A 5,568-nucleotide genomic window follows, 5' to 3' on the forward strand; every position below is an offset into this window, starting at 1 on the left:
TTTCTTCTTCTTCACACGTAGTTTTTTTTTATTGATGAGGGGGGAACAATTAACGCTTGTATCTCAATCAATGTTTTCCTTTTTTTCCTCCCGGTCTTAACTTCAGGATCGCGATTTATATTGACAGTTTCGAACACCGTGGCTACGAACGTGTTTCTACAAAAAAGGGCTCGGACCCCATTTTTGTATTGGCTCTTACCCGTAACAGTCATGCCGTTGCAGGGGCAGTGCTTCTACAGAATAGAGCTTTTTTGTGTGTGAATATATCTTTAGAGAAGGGTGGTCTTCATATACGCTTAAGAAATTCACTGCATGCCGTAGTTTCTGACACTGCGCACAACTGTATTCAGCTACACGCAGCGTATATTAAAAACAGGCTTTAGAGAATATATTTTTAGATAATATAGTTTGGAGAATACTTTGGCAGAAATGGTTCACTGGTTCGGTAAGTGTTCTCCAGGAATTTGCCATAAAATTACGGTTTATAGGAACACATACACGCACTCACACCGAAACACAACATGCTTATACACACGCGTGCTCCTCCCGCTAGAGGAAGACTCAGTCATTCTTAGAGGGCCGTCACACACGCGTACTCCTCCCGCTATCTAGAGGAAGACTCAGTCATTCTTAGAGGGCCGTCACACACGCGTACTCCTCCCGCTATCTAGAGGAAGACTCAGTCATTCTTAGAGGGCCGTCACATACGCGTGCTCCTCCTGCTGGAGGAAGACTCAGTCATTCTTAGAGGGCCGTCACACACGCGTACTCCTCCCGCTATCTAGAGGAAGACTCAGTCATTCTTAGAGGGCCGTCACACACGCGTACTCCTCCCGCTATCTAGAGGAAGACTCAGTCATTCTTAGAGGGCCGTCACACACGCGTACTCCTCCCGCTATCTAGAGGAAGACTCAGTCATTCTTAGAGGGCCGTCACACACGCGTACTCCTCCCGCTATCTAGAGGAAGACTCAGTCATTCTTAGAGGGCCGTCACACACGCGTACTCCTCCCGCTATCTAGAGGAAGACTCAGTCATTCTTAGAGGGCCGTCACACACGCGTACTCCTCCCGCTAGAGGAAGACTCAGTCATTCTTAGAGGGCCGTCACACACGCGTGCTCCTCCCGCTAGAGGAAGACTCAGTCATTCTTAGAGGGCCGTCACACACGCGTGCTCCTCCCGCTAGAGGAAGACTCAGTCATTCTTAGAGGGCCGTCACACACGCGTGCTCCTCCCGCTAGAGGAAGACTCAGTCATTCTTAGAGGGCCGTCACACACGCGTACTCCTCCCGCTATCTAGAGGAAGACTCAGTCATTCTTAGAGGGCCGTCACACACGCGACTCAATCGCGCGATTTACCCTGTCACACGGGCGACTCAGTCGCGGAAAATAGCTACGACAAGTCTGCGACTCAGTCTCATGCGATTCCCTCGCAGCTTTGAGCTTTAGAACGTGTTCTATTCCTGCGACCCAGTCGTCAGTCAATCGCAGGGGCAGAGCCAATCAGAACGCGTCGTTGCGGCCTTCACGCAGTGACGTAAAATAATGGCGGACAGTGGCGGACTGCGTCTCTTCCGTCGATTCAAAACTTTTTGGAAGAACAGTTTCCAACTCAGATATAAAGGAGACGTTTTATGCGTGTACAGCGGTCGGGAAACATTAATTGCAAGTTCTGTCTGGGAACTTTATTTCTCGCAAAGGCGTAATACTGAAATGTATTTTTCAGAAAGGTAGAGCGATGTTCGAACATTAGCGTCTGCTCTCGCAAAGCGCGTTTGCCGTGTTCACAGGCTGTGACACGTCACTTCCGCCCCGCTCGCGTGGAGTTATCGTTCGTCAATCGTTCGTCTATCGTTCACCGTGTGACGGGTCAATCATGCCTACGATGTGATGTGCGATCGGCTTGAGACTGAATCGCGCGATTGAATCTCAACGATTGAGTCGTGCGTGTCAGTGACTGATGCTTTACAGATCTATTTACGGTCCCCGTGTAAGAGTCGGAGAATTTTACACAGCCATGATGAGAATTCAAGCTTTTTGCTGTACGCAGGAAGCAAAACTCATCAGGCACACTTTGCCTTCACTCATCCGTGAAACAATACACGGCTGTTGTAAGAGCTGTTGCCCATCTTTAAGAATCCCCTTGAGGGGGGAAAGAGAGAGAGAGAGAGAAACATTGAAACATTGAAACATTGAACTTTATTACAGGAAAGATAGCATTAGGTCCGTAGGACCTTTCTTACAGCTAGTCCTGATCTAAGCAAAATGGTTATAATCGAAATGGGAATACATAGGAACAAACTTTTTATGATGAAACGCAGACACACGCAATAATAGTAATATAAGAATAAGATCATTTTTTATCGACATGTGATATACAGATATACAACCATACATTATTAGAACACACACACACACATATATATACACGCACACGCACACGCACACGCACACACACACAGAAGATCAACTAACTTATAAGGCAAGCCAACATAACACGACACACTAACCAAATAAAGGATCAGGTAGCAAAGTTTAAAAAAAAAAAAAAAAAAAAAAAAAAAAAAAAAAAAAACCTTCATGACCTAATATATACCATCTTAGATTATGAAGGAATCGCCATGCCAATATAAAATGCAGTAATACTATCTTAAATACTAGAAGGAGTAATACACGAGAATGTATTCTTATCACACCAAGTTGACGCAAGACACATACATGCACATTTTCAGAAGGATAAAAGGCACACATACGTTTGAGCAACCAGGCACATTACATTAAAGTGATGTTTGAATGTATTTTTGCAGATGTGTTTTGAATGTTTTAAGGTTACTGGTCGATTTTAAGCATGTAGGTAGGGAGTTCCAGACATAAGCTCCCGAGTATGAAAGACTAGTTTTAAATATGTCAATGCGTGGCTTCGGGCAGGCCAGATTATGCTTGAAAGTGGAATACCGAGAAGGTGTTGATTGAAACAAGTGAGTTAGATATTCGGGTGCTTGGTCATGTAGGATCTTGTGCATGAAAACTGATTTATTAAATAAAAGCTGTTGTTTAAGTTGAGGTATATTGAGGGCTGTCAGTTTTGCGTCAGTAGTTAGTGATGGGTCAGGCAGAATGAGTTTAGCTGACCTACGATGACGAGAATTTATAGTTTTGAATAATGCATCACTACAGCCATCCCAGATGACAGAGGCATAATCAATGTGAGGTTTGATGTGGGCGTTGTAGAACATTTTTCGGGCGTCTAAAGTTATGACTGACTGAAGTTTTGAAAGTAGGAATAAATTTCTTGAAACGCGTTTACACAGATGTTCAATGTGGGAATGCCACCTAAGCTTATCATCGATAATCACGCCTAGCAGTTTGTGTTCGCTAACCTTTTCTATTGAGTTTCCGTTGATGGTGAGATCTAGTGAGAGGGGGGACAACTGATGCTTCTGGCGCGTTGTAATTACCATTGATTTAGATTTCAGAGGGTTTAGGACCATGTTGTTTTCAGAGCACCATTGTGAGATGTCTCTAAGGGTGTGCTGAAGAGATTGTTGAATATTTTCAAGACGTCTATTTTGTGTCCGTAGTGTTGTGTCATCAGCGAGCATGTGGCATTCTACTGAGTTGTCAGAGAAGTGAAGTGGAAGGTCATTAACGTAAATACAGAAAAGAATAGGACCTAAGACAGAGCCCTGGGGTACTCCATATAACACGGACTCCTCTCTTGAGTACGCACCATGTACATAGACTTGTTGCGATCGGTTTTCAAGGAAAGACTGAAAGAAAGACAGAGAGTCAGATCCATTGAGATATAGTGATAATTTGTTGAGGAGAATTTTATGATCAACGAGGTCAAAGGCCTTAGAAAAATCTAAGTATACGACCCCAGAGAGCTGGGAGGAATTTATGGCTGACAGACATTTGTCTGTCAAAAGCGAGAGCGCAGTAGAACATGAGTGGTTACTGCGGAAACCAGACTGCAAGGGGTGGAAAAGGGCCAAACGGTCCATGTATTTTGTGAGATTAATGTGAATATGTCTTTCAAGAAGCTTTGATAGTACTGAGAGTAAGGAAATAGGGCGGTAGTTGTTAATATCAGAAGTGTTTTTGGATTTGGGGAGAGGAATAACTTTAGCTTTCTTTAGTGCTTGCGGAAAGGTGTTGCGCTGTATGCAGAGATTAAAGATATATGTGAGAGAGTCAACTGTGTAAGGAAGGGAGAGTTTTAATAAGTGGTTGCTGATTTCATCAGGTCCTGAAGATTTTTTGTTCTGAAGTTGTGAAATCAGTCGTCCTAATTCGTGCACTGCAATGGGTGGGATTTGAAAGGGTGCTTTATTCGCCGTCTTTTGTTTGCAGTAGAGGGATAGATTGTCAGAGTTGTTGGGAGAGGCATTGTCAGGGTTGCTAAGAGAGGTAGCTACAGACGAAAAGTGAGAGTTAAAGATGTCTGGCGTTAAGTGACGGGGGATCTGGGTGGAGTTAGAGGTGGAACCTCTGATGAGTGAATTTAGTGCACGCCAGATCTGCGAGATATCCCGGTTATTCTCAACGAGTTTATTAAAGTAAGCTTTCTTTGAGTCACGAACCATGTTTTTTAACCTATTTCTAGCTGTTTTATAATCTTGGAACTGTTTAGCTTTTTTTAACAGGTCACGCTGATCCATGGCTTCAGTTATTTTATTGGACATCCAGGGTGGAAGTTTAGGATGTTTTACTCTCATTTTCTTTATAGGTGCGTGCTTGTTTATTATAGGTAGTAGGGTGTCATACCAACATTCTAATGCTTGATCAGGGACCGTGTGGTTGAAAACTTGGTCAAATCGTGCTACGTTGAGATCGGACAGGAAGGAATCACGATCAAAATTTTTAAAGGATCGAAAAGATATGACTGTGTGACCTTTATGATTTGATTTTGGCATTTTAGTGGTTTTAGTACAGAATATTGGAGAATGATCACTAATGCTAAGATCTGCGAGTGAAGCATTTAGTACTGAGGAGTGGTTGTTTGAGTAGATGTGATCAAGCAAAGTAGATGAAGTTTCTGTGACTCTAGTAGGTAAAGTTATAAGCTGCTTGAAACCTAGTGATGATACAATCCCATCCCATCGAGGCTGAGGTTTTAATAAGTCAATATTAAAGTCCCCGAGTAACAGGATGTCTGCGTGAGGTTTACATTTATACACTGTATCTATCATCTCGATAAGGTCATCGTACCAGTCACCAATGGCAGAAGGGTTTCTGTAAAGAAAACAAACAAGAGTAGAAGGGGCTGTTTCCTTTAGTTTAAACTCTAGCCACATGCATTCAATGTCTTTGTGTTCTAAGTCAGGTCTTCTACGCGTGTATTGAACAATGGAAGAGTGGATGTAAGCAGCGATGCCATTTTCACCCGTACGACGGGAATCTCGACGTATGACGTCATACTCAGGGATACGGATGCGGGTATCGGGGATGCTGTCGTGTAAGCGTGATTCGGTGATGCCGTATAAGTGGTACACGGGGGTTGCGCTGTGTAGAAAATTGCATATGTCTTGTACTTTGGCATCTAGATGGTAAACATTTAAATGACCA

Source organism: Littorina saxatilis, linkage group LG6 (genome assembly GCF_037325665.1).
Source record: "Littorina saxatilis isolate snail1 linkage group LG6, US_GU_Lsax_2.0, whole genome shotgun sequence".
Lineage (NCBI taxonomy): Eukaryota > Metazoa > Mollusca > Gastropoda > Littorinimorpha > Littorinidae > Littorina > Littorina saxatilis.